General features: G+C 37.0%; 1 protein-coding gene across 1 annotated transcript in view; it reads right to left on the minus strand.

The window, feature by feature from the left end:
* The window catches only part of LOC118767126 (QRFP-like peptide receptor), a 33,009-nt gene that overhangs the window by 392 nt on the left and 10,117 nt on the right, over nt 1-22,500 (minus strand). The gene's annotated exons all lie outside the window — the stretch shown is intronic.

Here is a 22,500-nt window from a genome sequence, read left to right on the forward strand (position 1 = left end):
GAATCATACTTTCATTGTTTTCCCCAAATAGGGATGAGAAAAACATCTCGTTTTGAATGTACATGGTTAGCGTAGAAAAAACAGAGTTGTTTAGAGAACCTAAATAAATAAATAAATAGATAAGTGCATGAATAACTAATGAAAGCTAATAGTAAAAATGTGTCTGCTTGTATAATAGTTATTGAGATTGTATTAGTAAATTTAAAGCTGTTAGTATTTTTTAAAAAATCTGGTAAAAAGGAAAACACAATCAAATAAGTAAAACAAAGCAATATTAATACAGTTCTATATTTAAGAGATGGGAAATTACCTACATTATTTAGATTATTTACATTTAACGGATATTTGTTCTCATCAACACAACGTTTCGGCTGATATACCCTCCAGCCTTCATCAGGTGTCTTGGAGAAATTTCAAACCTGGGTTCTCATTCCTAAGGTATTTTTCGATGTTGTTGTTGTTGTTGTTATTATTCAGGTCATTGCCTGGAATTGAACTCGGGATCTTGGGGTTAGTAGCCAACGCTCTTAACCATTACGCCATATGCTCGAAAGGATAAATAAATTACTACGGAAGGATGACAGTCAAACATGATCTCAGCGTGATTTGAAAACAGAATGCAAGAAGAGGAAATTAAGATATGGCATGTATGAGTGTTTTTTTTCTTATAGAGCAATCCCTCGCCATATCGCGGTTCACCTACCGCGGTTCACCTATCGCGGTTTACTATTTAAGCTTACGTCGATTCCTCTGTAGTGTCGTTTTGCATTTATAATAAAGTAAATATATACAAATTATAAAAGATAATAAAAACAATTACACAGTACAGTACTGGTCGTACTTCACGGATTTTCACCAATCACGGGGGATGGGTGGGTTGTAACGTAACACCTGCGACTGTCGAGGGATTAGTGTATATATAGCAATTAAAATAAACGGGGACACACAATTCTCATACGTTCTGCTGTTGGGCTGTTGGTTGTGCTTGCGCTACGGCGAGATAGATATTCGCAGTTTACGGCTATTTTATCCTTGTTCCTATATCAATGCTTATGAAATAAGCAGATTTACAAAACTTGACACTTTGCATTTGTAATTAGCTCTATGTATATGTGCGTTGTTGGCTGGAATGGTCGAGAGCTTTCATATGCAACGTTCGCAAAGACGCTTGAACTTACATGAACAATAAATATACTCTGTCTAATGTATTGTGTTCTTTTATTTTGTATATATACTTTATAAATATGGATAAGCAGAAATCTATGACTATACCTGCATACGCATATAAACTCGGTTCTTTTTGTCTTTTAATTTATATATTTATGATGAAACATATCGAGCACTTAAGAGGTGAGGTTTCATAATGATGGCTGTTTAAAATGGACGATAGTTCACCAACGATTCACTCTCTTTGTTTATTTGGTATAACATTAAACAAAGACTAATGGCTAACCCCAGTTATAAAAGGTAGGTGACCTAACAAGTTCTAACTTTAGTTATCGGTTGAAGAGACATTAGAACAACTTGCTGAATTCATGCACTGAGTCAAAATGAAATAAAATTATTAACCATATCCGTTTTGCGTAGAAGAATTCCTCTCTCAATTTCGATAGTCTCTATATCAGAGACAATAGTCAGAGCCATGAAATGCTTTAATTTCCATTCAACATCTCATTGAACACTTTGCTTTAGTCTTGTACGAATTAATGTGTTCTAGATAGCAACTTGCTCGGGAACGTATGTATGCATGCGTGTATGTATGAGTGTATGTATGTATGGACGTATGTATGTATGTATATATGTGTGTGTATGTATTTATGTATGTATGTATATCTTTATGTTCATATGTATGTACGTATGTGTGTATGTGTGTATGTGTACTTGAGTATGTATTTATGTATGTGTGTATATTTGTACGTTTATACGCATGTATGTATGTATGCATGTGTGTATGTAGATACGTATTTATGTATGTGTGTGTATGTATTTATGCATGCTCGTATGTATGTATGTGTGTGTTTATGTATGTATGTATGTATTGTTCTTTCTGATTTTAATTATTTAAATTCTTCCTTTGAAAAGGAAGCTGGTTTCTAACAAAGATACAAAGCTCTATCGTTGGAACATAGATAACGAAAAACAATGACGTATGTATGCGTGTATGTAAAAAAATATTATCTATCTATCTATCTATCTATCTATCTATCTATCTATAAAAAAAAAGAAATATAACATGTGACTCCATTGACCGAGGTTACCGTGGTCTTTTCCGTAGGCTTTTCTTTCCACGGGTAAACCTCACCTGTCCTCCCCTTTACACTTCATATTGACATTTCTGTGATAACGATCCCTATTGATCAATTTTTTTTTCCTCTCCCCCTTTTTTTTTAACCCCCCTTTTTTGTCCTCTTTCTCTCCTTTTACGATCCCTTTTGATCGAAACTCCCCCTTCCTTTTTTTTTTTTTTAAACCTTCAAAAGAAAAGCTCTACCTTGTAATTTGTTCTATCTGTGTGCAGCCCTGTGTGGCTAATAAAGAAACATATCTATCTATCTATCTATCTATCTATCTATCTATCTATCTATCTATCTATCTATCTATCTATCTATCTATCTATCTATCTATCAATCTATCTATCTATCTATCTGGGGGCCGACCTGCCCGAGATGCGGTCACAGCGACGAAACCGTTCTGCACGCACTCGTGCAGTGTCCAACCATTTCCGACCTGTGGGCTTATGTCGAAAGACATAATTGGAAGATAGGGGCTGGGGGCTAAACTTTTAGAAAGTTGAAAAATAAGGGCCATTCTAATGTATATATATATATTTGAAAATATGTATATTTAAAAAAAAAAGAATTGTACTTTTGAAAATGGATTTTAATCTGTATATATATATACAGTAAGCTTTCCTACCAAGCTTACTGTTTAAACCATGTTTGTGTTCTCCCAGTAAGTAGCCTTATCATTACTGGTACTTTAAACTCTTCGGTTGTATATTTGTGTGAATAAAATCGCTTTTCTTTGGAATAGAAAAAACATTTTTATTTCTTCTTTTGCTGATTTCTCAAATTTAAGTTAAATCAATGTTTTTCAAAGGGGAAACCTATAAAACGGGCGGACAAGTTGTTTTGAGAAAATTTGGTTTAAATGTTTGACAACTCATCACCGTCCATTGGACGGGAGGCGTTTTGCTAGTATATATATATATATATACTTTTCAGTATGTGACCTCGTGAAGACTACCTGCAATTTTTTTCCCTCTGTCCTCCCGTCTCGGGATCTTTCTTTCTCCTATGTTTCCGACGAAGAGCTCCGCTCGAAACGTCATACCCTCCTTCTTCCATTTTCCTGAGCGCCTAATAATAATAATACTGTAATTGTTCCACGTGTTGTTGTTTTTTCTGTTTTCGCGTTTGGATTAACCTTATATATATATATATATGTATATATTTTTTTATAAAATAAGGGCAAAAGACAACTTCTAATGCATTAGAATTTTTCTTTTGCCCTTATTTTATAAGTTATTTATAAATTTAACCTTTAAAGATATTTTTTAATATGCTGGCCATTGATAAAATTTTTTTCGAAAATTTTTTATCCTACATTAAATATATGTTGCGGTCGTTTCCGCTTGCGTGGGTACGACTCGGCAACTGCGCGGGTCCACCGATTATAGGTGACCCGGATGACGTGTCCAGCCCATCTAAACTTGCTGCGTGTATATTCTGCAACCACTAGGAAGGCCTCCACGACGGTGGAGTTACGATTTCAGGAGGACGATTGGGATCACGTGGATGAGAAAGGCGCCTCCCTCTATATCTCCGTATATGTATTGTTCTTAATCTATAAATATATACCATTGTTAAAGCGACGATCTGGTAGAATCGTTATCACTCCAGGCTAAATGCAGAGCGACATTTCGTCCATTTTAATGTTTGAAGCTCAAATTCCACTGAAGTGGACTTCTTAGGTTGATGAAATAAGAATGATTTGAGCACTTGGTTGGAAGCAACCGACTTACCCCTTACCCTAAATAACTGCCGAAATTTGAAACGGATTTATATATACCGTCGTTAGTTCTGTTATCACGTTTCCCGTCCTGAGACGTCCTATAGACGTGCCCACAATAACTACGGCAGGTAGACGAAGAGCTTCCCTTCCAACGGGCACCGAAAACGCCAGTGTATTTCGGCCTTCATTGGGTCTTTCCTATAACGTGTATTCGCAGCCGATCACATACATGGCCGGGCATGCGCATATATGTGTATGAGTACGTATGTATGTATGTATGTATGTATGGATATGTCCTTGTGGTGAGAAGCATTTTGTGCGCATGTGTATATATAAACATTCTATATTCACCACTCAAACATAAAAACAGTTTGCAATATCTACAAATGTTTCTTTCTTCTAAATGTTTTCTCAGTTGACCATTCAAATGTCGTACAAATGAAAGCGTTCGCCATACTTCACATTGAAAAAAAAGTATCTATGTCCATATCGATATATATATATATATATATATATATATATATATATATATATATAATATATATATATATATATATATTATATATATATATGTATGTTTATGTATGTATGTGTATATATATATTATATATATATATCGAAATCTATGTTCACATCTCTATTTTTCTATTCATCCCTGGCTATAATTAGTTTTTACTCAGAAATCAAACTGAAAATCATATCTATCTTTCAGTTCCATTTCTTTCAACGAAATTATAGATGTAAATCTAAATATTTTCTAAAATATACAATGCAACAGATGTGTCAACGAAAAAGAAAAAAAAAAAAAAAGAAAAACGATGCAAATTTTGATTTATAAACAAACACGTTTGTATTTTTTCCACCCGAAATACTCTTAGGACTCTATGCGTTAAGACAGAGGAAAAATTTAACTTGAAATTACACTTCATTAGATTATTTAGACAAACACACACAAACACACACTTAAATGTATGCGTATACGAATAAATAAACATATACATATATCTATGCATATATATATAATATTATATATATATATATATATATATATATATATATATGTATATATATACATATATATATATATGCATAGATATATATATATATTATATACATATATTATTTATTGTTATCTGTTTGAACGCCACACATACATTTCCAAGTTAATTTATCTTTGTCTTTGTATATATATATATATATATATATATATATATATACGATATAATATATACACATATACACAATCACACATATGTACATTTACAGACACACGCTCACATATATATGTACACCAAACATATATATATATATATATCTTATATAATATATATATATATATAATATATAAGTAATTATATGTATAACTATGTATATATGTTCATAAATAAGGGTATGTGTGTATGTATGTATGTATGTATGTATGTATGTATGTATGTATGTATGTATGTATGTATGTATGTATGTATGTGTGTTTGTGTGTGTGTACGTGCGCCTGTATGTGTTTAAGATTGTTGCTGGATTTACAGAACTGTCAGAACTGGCTGACAAATTAAATTCTGAACGTTGTGCAACGCAAATGCATTGAAGCTGTGTGTTATTACTCTGCTAAAATGCTTTTATCTCACAGAATAAAATACATCCGAAATATTTATCATAATGGCAATTCTATAGTTATGTACGTACACATACATACAAACATACATAGTATATATATATGTATATATATATATATATATATATATACACGCATGCAGTCATTCATATATGCATATGTGCATATGTACGTGTGTGTGTAAATATGTGTGCATACATACGCTTGCGTGCGATGTTGTTTTTCAAAAATTGTTTGAATTCTTCCTATAGGAAATAAGATGTGGTTTCAACCAAAGAAATACAAATTCGTCTTTAGAATTTATACGACTATGAAGAACTACATAATCGTGTCTCCTTTTGTATACACGTATCTATATACATTCACGCGTGCACACACACACACACACACACACACACACCCACAACACATATATATATATATATATATATATATATACATGTGTATATATGTATATACATATATGCATATATATGCATATATATACACACACAAACACACACAATATATATATACATACATGTGTATGTATATATATACTTATGTGAGTGTGTGTGTTTGAGAGCGTGCGTGCGTATATATATATATATATATAAATCCAGGTGCTCCAGCATGGCCGAAGTCAATGACTGCAACATGCAAAGGAATAAAAAATAAAAGAATATAAAAATGTAATATATATATATATATTATATATATATATATATATATATATATATATAGATATATATATATTATTATATTATATATTGTACATATACATATACATGTGTGTGTGCGTGTACAGTGTGCGAAGGATATTTGAGGACAGTTTTGGTAGACAATAAAACAATTATATTTCATGTTAAATAAATCTGTATTTGAATAAACATTTGTGCAATTAGTCTTGATAATGAGAAGCAAATTATTCATCGGCTACGATGACTGCATCATTGCTGGCATGCTGAGACTACACGGTCCTTATTCAGATTGCACATCACCTGGACAAAGGCGGCCTTCAGTGAAGCTATGGTTTTATAAGGATGACGATTAACCTCTCTTTCAACAGCGCTCCACAAATAGCAGTCCATGGGGGTTGAAATCTGGCGAGTTTGGAGGCCACATATTGAGTGTTACATAATTCTTGTGTGACTAGGGCTTTGTGAGAATGTGCTGAATCTTGTTGAAACACGCACGGCTTTCCAGAGCATACATCATCGACCCATGGCTTGATAACAGTTTCCAGTACCTCAATATATCCAGCAGCATTAATTCTAAGACCATGTCGTAAAAAGAGGGGAGACATCACATAACCTTCGCTCCTCACCACTCTTAGAACCATCACAGCTGCTGGAAATTTCGTGAACATCACTCTGAGTACTTCAGAAGGATTTGCACATAACCACCTGTCATTTGTACCTGGTCAAAGTTTTTTTCGTCAGAGTAAAACCAAGATACTTTTATATAATTTTGGTAAATATATCTGCTAAAATAAGATGTCAGTGTAATTTTCATTTTTACGAAATTTAGACGGCAGGTTATTCACCGCTCCCTGTATATGTATAGATAAAGTGTTTGAATTGACGCAGAGATATTGCATATTAAGAAAAAGGAGGCATACGTGTACATATATATAAGGTCAGGTAGACAGGTTATGTCACCTATACAGCTAAGCGCGTTATAGCTGCGAAACCAATGGTCACTCTCCAACAGGCCATAAGAAACAACCTTCTAAACTTATATGTGTGTGTGTATTGAGATATCTCCTAAGCATATTTCGTTATGTGTAGGCATCGGATGATATTTTCATATTTACTGGTCTCTCCATTTGTATGCCTTTTTATATGGATGCATGTATGAATGTAAGTTTTATTCATATCTTCTCTAAAGGAAATACATACGTATACACACACACACACACACACACACATACACACATATATATATTATATATACACATACGTATATATATATATATACATATGTATATATACATACACTTATATATATATATATACATATTATATATATAAACATACATATATATATATATATACATATATACACACATACACATATATGTATACACACACACATATATGTATACACATATACACATACAGGTATACTATATCTAAATCTATATCTATATATATTTATACATATATTTTTTTATATATACATACATATGTATCATATATATATATATATATTATATATATATATATATACATGTGTGTGTATGTATATGTATATATATATGTACACATATACATATATATACGTACATAGATGTATATATCAGTCTTTCTTTCTCTATATTAATGTAATAAATATATGCATGTTTATGCACACACACGCACACACACACACACACAACACACACACACACACACACACACATATATATATTATATATATTATATATATATATGTATAAATAATAATATATGTTTATGTGTGTATAATATAGATATATATATATATATATATATATATATATATATACCATAATCTCTGTATGGGAAATATCATCAAAACAACGACAGCCAAAAAGTAAAATAAAAAAGAAAAAGAAAAAGAAACGTATACAATGAACATGGCGTCATTCAGTGTGAAAAAACACGAAAACATTTCTCTGCAGACGGATATTTATCATAGCAACAACTACACTGAATGACCGAATCTTGATGTTAAGAATGAGAACAGATTAAATTTGGATTCGAGAACGGGGCAAAAAATAAAAAAATAATAATGTCTGAATAATTATGATGTAAGTTTGTTATTTATTTAGAAAGGGAAGTTGAAATAAGACACACATTTGTAAACGAAATTTCGAGCGTAGTGTTCGGTTACGAGCGCCGTACTTGATAATGTTAAATGTGATCTCGGCATAAAATCACGTGAAAAGACATTACAAAAGACTTGGAGGCGCGTGGCTTAGTGGTTAGGGGATCAGCATCATGATCGTAAGATTGTGGTTTCGATTCCTGGACCAGGTGACGCGTTGTGTTCTTGAGCAAAACACTTCATTTTCACGTTGCTCCAGTCCACTCAGCAGGCAAAAATGAGTAACGCTACGATGGACAGGCGCCATAGAAACCGGGAAATCAGGCCCATGCGCCTGGCTAGGCTTTAAAAGGGCGCATTTATTTAATAGGCGTAGGAGTGGCCGTGTGGTAATTAGCTTGCTTAAGAACCACATGGTTCCGGGCTCAATCCCATTGCGTGGCACCTTGGGCAAGTGTCTTGTACTATAGCCTCGGGCCAACCAAATCCTTGTGAGTGGATTTGGTAGACGGAAACTGAAAGAAGCCCGTCGTATATATGTATGTAATATATATATATATATATATATATATATATGTGTGTGTGTGTGTGTATGTATGTATGTATGTGTGTGTGTGTGTGTCTGTGCTTGTTCCCCCAACATCGCTTGACAACCGATGCTGGTGTGTTTACGTCCCCGTAACTTAGTGGTTCGGCAAAAGTGACCGATAGAATAAGTACTAGGATTACAAAGAATAAGTCCTGGGGTCGATTTGCTCAACTAAAGGTCGTGCTCCAGCATGGCCACAGTCACATGACTGAAACAAGTAAAAGAGTTAAAGATTAAGATAAAAATTTGTAATTAAGAATTTGTTGTTATTGTTTGGCACCGACGATGAGCAGCATCGGTCTGCTCTTGAGCTTTTTCCGAGTACAAATCTTGTCACGGTTATGTTTTATCTTTCGTACTTTCAGATTCGAGAATATATTGTTCGTGTAAAATACTTACGTCGATGGTATAGATTAACTGAAGGCGGTGAGCTGGCAGAAAAGTTAGCACACCGGGCGAAATGCTTTGCGGTATTTCGTCTGCCGCTACGTTCTGAGTTCAAATTCCGCCGAGGTCGACTTTGCCTTTCATCCTTTCGGGGTCGATTAAATAAGTACCAGTTACGCAGTGGGGTCGATCTAATCGACTTAATCCGTTTGTCTGTCCTTGTTTGTCCCCTCTATGTTTAGCCCCTTGTGAGTAGTAAAGAAATAGGTATGGATTAACCCCTTTCTCCAAATCTCAGACCTATGATCAAGTAGTAGTAGTAGTTATAATTATTTATCATGGACGATAGAGCATCGGACAGCTCTTTAGCTGAGCTTCTAAGAGCAGATCTTATTGAGGTCAGCGTTGCTTTTCGTCCTCTCAGCGTCAATAACTTATAGTACACGTAACGTATTGACGTTGATAGAATCGACTAATTGCTTTCTCCAAATCTTGGGTCTTATGGCTAAATTAGAAATAATTATTGCTTGGCACAATGGACGATGGTTTGGCACAATATCCTGGATTAATATCTTATTTGAGCAGATTATCTTTTTCTACGCCTAATGGACGATATTGTCTCACGTTTCCTTCATTGGCCTGTAGCCATGCTGGGCATCACCTTCCATAGTGTTATGAAATACATGGACCTTTGTAGTCTATTTTATCATTTCATCAATTTATCATAGGCGTAGGAGTGGCTGTGTGGTACATAGGCGGAGGAGTGGTTGTGTGGTACATAAGCGGAGGAGTGGTCGTGTGGTACATAGGCGTAGGAGTGGTTGTGTGGTACATAGGCGGAGGAGTGGCTGTGTGGTAAGTAGCTTGCTTACCAGCCACATGGCTCCGGGTTCAGTCCCACTGCGTGGCACCATGAACAAGTGTCTTCTAGTATAGCCTCGGGCCGACCAAAGCCTTGTGAGTGGATTTGGTCGACGGAAACTGAAAGAAGCCCGTAGTATATATGTATATATATGTATGTGTGTATATGTTTGTGTGGCTGTGTTTGTCACCCCCCCCCAACATCACTTGACAACCGATGCTGGTGTGTTTACGTCCCCGTAACTTAGCGGTTCGGCAAAAGAGGCCGATAGAATAAGTACTAGGCTTACAAAGAATAAGTCCTGGGGTCGATTTGCTCGACTAAAGGCGGTGCTCCAGCATGGCCACAGTCAAATGACTGAAACAAGTAAAAGAGTATTTCAACTGACTTCAGATTATTAACAGAAGGCAAAATGGATCAAGGTCAGGTTTTATATTTTAAGTAGAAATGCAAAGGAATGTAGGCCTATATCACCACACAAGATATTTTGCATGGTGCTCCATCGTATCTATTACAAATATATACTGTAACACGGCAATGAATTTCTGAAATTCATTTACTGGACTTCAGTTTCGTCATATTGAAAGCACATCATGTCGTAGCACATACAAGCCATGGTACATACAGTTTTTCATATTCTTTCTTCACTGGATCAGACGGGAACTTGATCAACGACGGCAGAATGTGTAATCTCTCTCTATATAAAGCTGAAGTTGTCTGCGTATGGCAGGTTTGGTAGCCTTCAACTAACACTATCTCCTCCGAGACCCTGCGATGCAAGTTGACCAAAATTGAGAGTATGATAGAAGAAGGCTTGCTCTTCCTTTCGTAGGAGAAAAATTTCAAATCGGACCATGTTAACACCAAAATTATTTACATAAAAAAACGTGCTTTTTTCTATGAAAATTCTTATTGTCTGTGTATGGCAGGTTTGGTAGCCTTCAAATAACACTATCTCCTCTGAGTCCCTGCGGCGCAAGTTGACCAAAATTGAAAGTATGATAGAAGAAGGCTTGCTCTTCCTTTCGTAGGAGAAAAATTCAAATCGGACCATGTTTACACCAAAAATTATTTACATCAAAAAGATGCTTTTTTTCTATGAAAATCCCTATTTTTACGATTTTTTGACAGCTGTGCCGCCATTCTTCGGTGTATTTCAATCAGAAAATTCTTCACTTAAAGAGAATAACAAGCTACATAATGTAAATTTTTACTTTTTAAAAATTTCAATTCTAAAGAGTCGAAACAAACCCGAGCAACGCCGGGCGATACTGCTAGTTCTTTATAAGATTGAAGTGGAAAAAGTTTCAAGGAATCTGAATACAGAAATGAGTAACAACCATTAGTTAATAAACCTTTATCCAAATACGGTCATACAGAATATCATATTGCCGCAATGATTTCAGTTTGTTGATTTGTACAACTGAGTTTACGTTTACAGTTTATTTTTGTTATTTTAGGTTGTCAAATTGAAGATAGAAAAAGAAAAAAAAAAACGCATACTCGAGTGATTATATTGAGTGAGTTCAAAATGGAACGGATCAAAGCGGCAACAGCACGCAGCATCGACCAAGTATTTGATCGGAGGATTGTTCACGTACAAATAGCGCAACGTTTGTTTCCAGAAGTCTGTAGTTGACTCGAGATCCTTGAAGATGAAAAAGGTTGCAGACGATTTAATGCTGTTGACGACCTATTGAGATTTATTTGAAAGAGACCCACGGAAAACAACTTGGGAGGTTGAAGAATAATTCAGCGTTGCCCATTCAACAATTGTTTGATGTTTGCATGAAATTGAGAAGTAGAAAAATATTCAGCAAATGGTTTTTGTATGATCTGAACAAAAAGTAAAAAAAGGTTATTGTCACTATGTCAATTTCGAGTTGTGGAGGCACATGGCCTAGTGGTTAGAGCAGCGGACTCGCGGTCGAGGAATCGCGGGTTCGAATCTCAGACCGGGTGATGTGTGTGTTTATGAGCGAAACACCTAAGCTTCAGACGGCCCCGGCAGAAGGTAATGGCGAAACTTCTGCTGACTCTTTCGCCACAACTTTCTCTCACTCTTTCCTCCTGCATCTTGCACCTCACCTGCGACGGACCGGCGTCCCGTCCAGGTGGGGAGCCTATATGCCAAGGAAACCAGGAAACCAGCCCTTATGAGCCAGGCATGGCTCGAGAAGGAACCAACAACAACAAATTCCGAGTTGCTTTTGGGCAACAAAATGATCTTTTTGTTAACCCTTTGCGTATCCAAAGCATTTGTATAAGCTTATCCTAAACGTCCATGCTTGTTTTCAGATGTTTAGTTAACCCTTGTTTCATACATCCTGAAAAAAAAAAATATATATATGAAAAAATTATTTTCATAAGTACCAAGTTACTCGGGTGATTGGAAGCAGTTGGGAATATGCACCACATATAATGCATGGACATCAAAGAAATGTCTCGGATGTTATATATGATACACAGGATAGGTGAAAATATGTCTTGTGTATCACTTTTATGATACTCAGAACAGACAAAGTATTAATCCCATCATTATATTTAAATAACGTAATGAGATGTTAGATTAAGACAGTGTTTTGCGAAGTGGCTGGGCCGAGGTGAAGCACCAAAACACTCCGCGAAAATCAAGGTTATACGAAAAGAAGGTCATGTTCACACTGTGGTCGTCGTCAAAGTGGAATAATTCAAAACTAATTCTTAAATCGTGGCAAAAACAATTGCAACAGAGAAGTATTGTCTGAAAATCAACAAAATGCACCAAGAACTACAATGTTCACTAACAGAATTGGTCAAAAGAAAACGACTTATTATTCTCTAAGAAAGTGCCTGGCCACATTTAATTCAAGTAATTCTGTTGTCATTAAATAAAGAGAATTATGAAACTCTACACCCAATCAGCTTAGTACCTAGGTCCCTCTCCAACTCACTAACACTTTTTCAAGCGTCTCAATAACATCTGATAAAAAGTCTGCAATAATCAAACAATACTTCAGATGCTTTCGATGAATTCATCAGTTCCAGGAAGCCAGACTCTAATGGAATAGAATTTCTTATTTTGCAGCAAAAGTCTGTTGCTTATAAAAGTTATTGCTTCGATTAATGAAGGCAGCGAGTTGGCAGAGTCGTTAGCACGCCGGGTGAAATGCGTAGCCGTATGTCCCCTCTATGTTTAGCACCTTGTGGGCAATAAAGAAATAAGAAACGTTAATACGAGGTGGTATCAAAATACGAGACGGTATCAAAACGGTTCAGGACTAATTATGTTTCATAAAAGTAACTTATTTAACTCTGCTCTAACTTAAATAGTCCGAGAACATTTTGATACCACCTCCTATTTAACGGCAATTCTTCCGGTTGTTTTTACATTGATCTCAAGTTCGGCTGAGGTCGATCTTGCCTATTATTCTTCCGGGTTCAATAAAATAGGAACCAGTCGAGCAGTGGGGTGGATGGAACTGACTATCTCCCTTCCCTTAAACTGATGGCCTTATGCCAAAATTTGAAACCCTTATAGGCGGCGAGCTGGCAGAAACGTTAGCACGCCGGGTGAAATGCTTTGCGGTATTTCGTCTGCCGCTACGTTCTGAGTTCAAAGACCACCGAGGTCGACTATGTCTTTCATCCTTTCGGAGTCGATAAGTTAAGTACCAGTTACGCACTGGGGTCGATGTAATCGACTTAATCCGTTTGTTTGTCCTTGTTTGTCCCCTCTGTGTTTAGCCCCATGTGGGTAGTAAAGCAATAGGTATTTCGAGTTCAAATTTCGCCGAGGTCGACTTTGCCTTTCATCCTTTCGGGGTCGATAAATTAAGTACCAGTTACGCACTGGGGTCGATGTAATCGACTTAATCCCTTTGTCTGTCCTTGTTTGTCCCCTCTATGTTTAGCCCCTTGTGGGCAATAAAGAAAAAAAAGAAATGTTACCACGTCAGACAAAATGATTAGCAAAATTCTGCCTGGCTCATTACGTTCTGAGTTCAAATGTCATCGAGATCGATTTTGCTTTTCATCCTTTTGAGATCAATAAAATAAGTACCAGTTGGGCACTGGGGTCGGTGTAATTAACTAGCCCCCTCCCCTCAAAGGCGTTTTCCTTGTACCAAAAAATTAGAAATAATAATTTTGATTAACAAAATGTATTCTGGCCTGTGAAATATTACTTTACTGTTGATAATAAAAACCTGCGACTAATTAGCGCCAATTAAATATTTAACAACTTTTCTGAGTAAATATGTTCTCATTATGATATAATTAGGATAGTAAATGAATGTTATATTCAATTAATTCAATTTTGATCATTATTTAATTATGGCACTTTGGTCAAAATAAAGCAGCTGTTTTAATATCGATGTAGCATAATTAAGATTTGAATGCGAACTAGCTGCATGCACGAAAAATATATTTTGATCAAGATACCTTTGGGTGAAATAAGGATAGGTCGACAACCCTATTTATTATTTTAAGCAATGAATGCTATTTTATGCCAAACAAATTCATATTTTTTGTCTCCCTTCTTCATCCCCTTTTTTTAATTTTGTGTTGGTTTCTCAAAATTTATATCCAATACTAAATTAGTGTATTCTTCAGTTATTTCCATAACGAATTTTTCCTTGGGCATGTTTTGTTTTTATTATCAAAATTCCTATTCCAGATCATGGAGTCGTCGTAAACATCTTATTTCTTTACAAAAAAAAAAAAAAAAATTTGCCGGATTTCCAATAAATCAACCTCAGCAGTTACCAACAGCATCGTTTTCTTTCTCATTAAAATCTTGTTTGTTATTCAAAAAAATATCGTGGTAATTTACCATATTGAAGAATCGACTATTGTCTGTCATTGAACGACAAATTATCTTTCAAATAAAGAGGGTTTTTTTTTCAATCATTTATTATTTGTTGAATGTAATTACGTAACCAGTACCAAGAAGAAAAACAAATCAGAAACTACATGCTGGGCGATTAAAAATATATCAACGTAATTTAAACTATTCCTGAATAGAATAGAATATAATCTGTCGTAAGCAGAACTAATAATGCTGGCATTGTTGTGTAGCTCCAGGCCTGCCTTGATTGAGTACAGCTATGATCAAAAGCATTCAGCATGAGGCGGCGAGCTGGCAGAAACGTTAGCACGCCAGGCGAAATACTTTGCGGTATTTCGTCTGCCGCTATGTTCTGAGTACAAATTCCGCCGAGGTCGACTTTGCCTTTCATCCTTTTGGGGTCGATAAATTAAGTACCAGTTTCGCACTGGGTCGATGTAATCGACTTAATCCCTTTGTCTGTCCTTGTTTTTACCTTCTATGTTTAGCTCCTTGTGGGTAGTAAAGAAATATATATCTTTAAGGCGGCGAGCTGGCAGAAACATTAGCACGAAGGGCGAAATGCTTAGCGGTATTTCGTCTGCCGCTACGTTCTGAGTTCAGATTCCGCCGAGGTCGACTTTGCCTTTCATCCTTTTGGGGTCGATAAATTAAGTACCAGTTACGCACTGGATTCGATATAATCGACTTAATCCGTTTGTCTGTCCTTGTTTGTCCTCTCTGTGTTTAGCTCCTTGTGGGCAACAAAGAAATAATCAAAATCATTCAGCACGACCAACACACCTTTCTTCTTCCTTTTTGCCGAAAAGGAAGATTCACGTTGGGTAATTTTTCTTCTCGTTCTCAAGAGGGTAGTATGTGAGCAGTGGAGGCGCAATGGCCCAGTGGTTAGGGCAGCGGACTCGCGGTCATAGGATCGCGGTTTCGATTCCCAGACCGGGCGTTGTGAGTGTTTATTGAGCGAAAACACCTAAAAGCTCCACGAGGCTCCGGCAGGGGATGGTGGTGATCCCTGCTGTACTCTTTCACCACAACTTTCTCTCACTCTTACTTCCTGTCTCTGTTGTACCTGTATTTCAAAGGGCCGGCCTTGTCACTCTCTGTGTCACGCTGAATATCCCCGAGAACTATGTTAAGGGTGCCCGTGTCTGTGGAGTGCTCAGCCACTTACACGTTAATTTCACGAACAGGCTGTTCCGTTGATTCGGATCAACCGGAACCCTCGTCGTCGTAACCGACGGAGTGCTTCCAGTATGTGAGCGCTCACATAGAGATTAACTCTTATTAATGAGTGCTTGATTAGTAGCATCCAGGATTGGCGTCGGATGGGATGCCACATCGACAGAGGACCAATGACGTAGAACACAAGAGAGGCCACCGATTAATACACAGCTTAGTAAGAACTACTTCAGTCCGATTACAGCAGCGAATGTTTGAAAAGACGTCACCAGGTGGTGTGAGCAAGGAGAGGAGTTAATGGTAAGAATTAACAAAGCAAAAGCAGAAACGTGACGCTTATTAGTTTATGAGGAAACCAATATCGTTTCGAGGGGAGAGCTTCATATGAAAGAAGCTTATCTGATTAAAATGCTTTTCTTTTTACTTATGTTAATCTCGGTACGCTGTTGATTTATCTTTAAGAAATTCTAGCCAGGTGTTCTCAAATCCCGCTGTACTTGTTTTAAGATAATGAAGAGTAAAGTAGTCCTAGATATAAAAAAAAATGGGATGGTTACGGTCGGAAGGGTTTATAAGTAGTTCTACAGGAAGAGCGTTGACCTACCCAGCTTTTGTACTGCGGTGTTTGTTAGCTTGTATATCCAGCCTATTCAATTCAATCTGTGTAAGATTCACACCTCAAACTGCTTACATTTTAAAATTTGTCCATGTCCTGTTTTTTAAGATATTAGCGTATTTTTTGTAATTCTGAGAAAAACTTATCAAGATGAACGACCGCATGAGAAGACTGTTCTTTATCTTATATTGTTGACTCAATTTCTCTCTCAATTTCTTTTTCAAATATGTTTTGTACAGTACTTAAAAATTCCATTTCCGAGTATCATTTTTCACGAGGTTCTTTAAAAATACATAAAAATATCAAATAGCATTTAAAAAACTAAAATGAAATTAAGAAAATCTAGTTTATTCTTTGTTATTAAGACATAAATCAATATTTGACTTCATCAATTTTGCAATGACATCACGGATATTACGAATAATAGAGCTGAAAATGCATCAGGTTTCGAGGAAGCGCTATGTTTTCACAATACTACAGATCGCCATGAGGCGGATATATTTGAAAGAGATATATAATGCATCAGTACATTCGAACGAAAGGAATATTGGTAAAATATTTCAAAGAAATACTTTCTTCAAAAGCAATCTCAAAAGACCTGTTATATTTACATCTCGGAAACGAGTGCGTTTTGCTAGAAAAGGCAACCAAATCTCCTTCGAATGCAGTTACTCACCTGTCTTCAAAGTAGGACAGATATATTGGGTAATATAGCCCTTAATAACACAATGTAGGAAAGAAGTGATAGATGATCCCAGAAGGAATGTTTTTGATCAAAATCCCAGTCAAACTGATCTAGGTTTAAGTGGCAGCATCAACAACAGGAAAAGCAAAAAATATGTATCTACCTACCTACCTACCTACCTACCTACCTACCTACCTACCTACCTACCTACATACCTACCTACCTACCTACCTACCTACCTACCTACCTACCTATCTACCTACCTACCTACCTACCTACCATCCTACCTATCTACCTACCTACCTACCTTCCTACCTACCTACCTATCTACCTACACCTACCTACCTACCTACCTACCTACCTATCTACCTACCTACCTATCTACCTACATACCTACCTATCTACCTACCTACATGATAACAGCACGCATACATACACACGTTTATACGCGCACACACATATATACCAGTACATGTAGCGCATACCACTCCACATAATGTGCGTACTGTATCACTTACACACATACACACCTACAGGTCCACCAACCCAGAATATAACAATATCTGCTTCAACACACGGTTTGACATTACGAATCTTACAAAACAAATACATAATGGGTTTTATTCTTTGAAAATCTAGTACTTATTCTATCGGGATCTTTTGCTGAACCACTAGAATACGGGTGATATAAACACACCAGCATTGGTTGTCAAGCGATGGCGGAGAGAAAAACATACACACACATGAATATATACATACATCTATATATATATACAGATAGACAGATATATATATATATATTATATATATATATAATATATATATATATATATATATGCATATATGTATATATATATATGTGTGTGTATGTATATACGACGGGCACCCTTCAATTTCTGTCGACCAAATTCACTCGCAATATATATATATATACACACACATACACATCAATTTTATATTGTCGAGAATTAAAACTGCAACAACAGCCAACTAATCAAAGTAACAAACTAATACACACACACACACAACAGAGTGACTTTTTTTTTCCAGACGGCAACCATGTAAAGTTAGTAAAACCAATCAACCTTTGATACTTTATGATTTATGATGGAGGTTTCTGCCAAATTTAAGTTGAGAAATTAACGTTGAAAATCAATGTTTTTTTTTATTCCCCTCGATATGATTTGCAACGAAATAGACTTTCTTTTTTCTTTCATTAAATATTTTCTTCTATTCTTTTACCGTTAGTCTAAAAATACGTTTGAAAACGTAAATAAGATTAGCGCCGAAGAAAGATAAGCGATTACAAGATATCTTTCTAAAATAAGAAAATGAAAGAAAAGATATAAGAGAGATTTTGTTGAATTTATTGGTAAAATATAATCATCAGTTCTCAAATATGATTTGTGTTATTTAAGAATAGTCACGGTGGCTCTGGTTGCTGCTGTCTTGATTGCTGTTTTTGGAGTTGTTGCCAGAAGTGGATTGGCAGACTTCAGTCTGTTAGTTTGTCTGCTGCTGTTGCTGTTGTTGTTGTTGTTGTTGTTGTTGTTGTTCAGCGAACGGTCTTCGTCCCAGAGCTCGCAAGATGGGAGAAGTCCGAACTGTAGTCCTTTGCTATTCGTAAGACCCGCAGAAGAGAAAGCAGGTCAACCGCCCCCCCGACACCGAGAGCATCGACGGATGGATGAATGCGCACCCAGGCTCAGCGGTTGCGTAGGAAGTCGGGGACAAGAAACGGGAATAAAGAGTGAGAGAAAGTTGGGGTGAAAGAGTACAACAGGGGTCGCCACCCACCCACTGCCGGAACCTCGTGGAGCTTCAGGTGTTTTCGCTCAATAAACACACACAACGCCCGGTCTGGGAATCGAAACCGCGATCCTCCGACCGCGAGTCCGCTGCCCTAACCACTGGGCCATTGCACCGCCACTGCTGCTGCTGCTGTTGTTGTTGTTAAGCAACAAGACGGGTAAGGGTGATTTCCTTGCGTCCGTTCTGTGGGTTGGGAGACGTCTGGCAGATCGGGAGTCCACTTTTCCCAGATCCGAAGGATAAGGAGAGGGTCACTAGCCAGAGCGTCTAGGGGGGGGGCTTGGCATTTGCGGTGGGCGATGGATCGGTGGACAGTCGTAGACGACATCCTCCGCCGTCTCCTCTCCCACTCCCGCACTTTCTGCAGGTTCTGTCTATGGCTCGGTCGATCTTGTAGAGCCAGTACTTGAGGTCCGGCTGATAACCACTTCTAAGTCGGCTGAGTGTCACCTGCTGCTCCCTGGTTAGAGATGAACCAGCGGCTCTGCTCACTTTCTCTCCTTTATGATCGCTTTCAAGATCGCCCGAACTTGAAGACTGACTTACTCTTACTCTTTTACTCTTTTACTTGTTTCAGTCATTTGACTGCGGCCATGCTGGAGCACCGCCTTTAGTCGAGCAAATCGACCCCGGGACTTATTCTTTGTAAGCCCAGTACTTATTCTATCGGTCTCTTTTGCCGAACCGCTAAGTGACGGGGACGTAAACACACCAGCATCGGTTGTCAAGCAATGCTAGGGGGACAAACACAGACACACAAACACACACACATACATACATATATATATATATATATATATATATACATATATACGACAGGCTTCTTTCAGTTTCCGTCTACCAAATCCACTCACAATGCATTGGTCGGCCCGGGGCCATAGCAGAAGACACTTGCCCAAGATGCCACGCAGTGGGACTGAACCCGGAACCATGTGGTTGGTTAGCAAGCTACTTAGCACACAGCCACTGTTACAACTAGAGCCACACAACACCCGGGCTGGTAGGCTAATATCCTGCTGTCATTCTATCAACTTCCTCTAAGTTGATATGTCTATATTTAACTGTGTGTTTGCTTCTTGTATCATGCGATATTTTTCTCATTGTGTTCAATACACATATATTGTTGTTTCTTTATTGCCCACAAGGGGCTAAACATAGAGGGGACAAACAAGGACAGACAAACGGATTAAGTTGATTACATCGACCCCAGTGCGTAACTGGTACTTATTTAATCGATCTTGAAAGGATGAAAGGCAAAGTCGACCTCGGGGCATTTGAACTCAGAACGTAGCTGCAGACGATATACCTATTTCTTTATTGCCCACAAGGGGCTAAACATAGAGGGGACAAACAAGGACAGACAAACGGATTAAGTTGATTACATCGACTCCAGTGAGTAACTGGTACTTATTTAATCGACCCCTAAAGAATGAAAGGCAAAGTCGACCTCGGCGGAATTTGAACTCAGAACGTAGCGGCAGACGAAATACCGCAAAGCATTTCGCCCAGTGTGCTAACGATTCTGCCAGCTCGCCATCTTTTGCTATGCAGCAACCCCCAGGCGGAAATTACTTATTCTCTGTCAATCGTGTGTCTTTTAACCATTATAAAAGCAGCTTTAATATAATTTCTTTCCTCCTCTCTCAATGATTAGCAGCTGTTGATCTAATTTAAGCAACACCATGTATCCCTTGGGTGTTTATAGCAGAGTGTACTCTGTTGCATGCATTCGGGTGCGTTCAAGAATTATTCCTTTTCTTCTTGACAGTCTCGGAAGCCCTGGCAAAGTTTAAGGACAACCGTCGTCCATATCTCGCTCGTGAAAACACAGGTAATTAATAATTAATTAATGAAGTGAATGCAGAACACCGAAGCCATGGATTGTAATTACACACATACACACTGAAACACACTCTCACACACACGCACACACATACATAAACGTGTTCGGACGCAGTGAACTTCAACTGGATTTTATTTGTATATCGTTGAAACAATGGTTAACATGACGCCGAGACACAACATGTTTAACCATGGCAATGTTTTGCGTGATTGTTATTCAGAAGAGAGAGAGAGAGAGAGAGAGAGAGAGGAGAGAGAGAGAGAGAGAGAGAGCTGATAAGGTGATAGATAGATAGGTACATAGATAGATAGATAGAGAGAGAGAGAGACAGAGAGAAAGAGCGAGAGAGTGAGAGTGATAAATAGATAGATAGATATTTAGATAGATAGATAGATAGATAGATAGATAGAGATATAGATAGATAGAAAGAGAGAGAGAGAGAGAGAGAGAGAGAGGGATAACTAGATATATAGCTACATAGATAGATAGAGAGAGAGGGAGAGAGAAAGAGAGAGAAAAGAGAGAGAAAGAGAAGAGAGAGAGAGTGATAAGTAGATAGATAGGTATATAGACAGATAGAGAGAGAGAGAGAGAAAGAGAGAGAAAGAGAGAGAGAGAGAGCGATAAGTAGATATATAGATAGGTACATAGAAAGATAGATAGATAGAGAGAGAGAGCAAGAGAGAGAGAAAGAGAGAAAGAAAGAGAGAGAGTGATAAGTAGATAGATAGATAGATAGATAGATAGAATATAATTGTCTTACTCTGAAAGTCTGCATTAGCTCTGTCTTTCTGTTCAACATTTGCGTGGGGTGGATTATGATATGATATTTCTCATTTAAATATAAACTGCAATGTCTCAAGGTATTATTGAATGGCGTGGCTATGTCCGAGACAGATGATAGAATATTGCTTGACTGCACCAATTATTCTTTTAGAAAAGTTTGCTTTGATGGTGTAATAATTTATTCACCATGACGTTGATTGATAGTTCTGATATAAAAGCAGTTTTTGAACGAGCCTTCTGTTAAGCCGATGTAAAATACATATTGTATTCATATACGTTTTATACAATGGCCAATGCATTGCAATTTATATCTGATTGAAATTCAAGAACGACTACCACCATCACCTCCACCAGCATCACCAGCATCATCAGTAACATCATCACCTACAACAGGTACTAATTCCAAATAGCTTCTATGTTATGTTTCATTTATATTTAGTAATCCTAAGTAATTTTTTAGTTTGGTCAGTGTTATTAAAATGCTTGGATATTTTCGGTTTGAACGGCAGTTTTTTCTA

Source organism: Octopus sinensis, linkage group LG19, assembly GCF_006345805.1.
Source record: "Octopus sinensis linkage group LG19, ASM634580v1, whole genome shotgun sequence".
Taxonomy (NCBI): domain Eukaryota; kingdom Metazoa; phylum Mollusca; class Cephalopoda; order Octopoda; family Octopodidae; genus Octopus; species Octopus sinensis.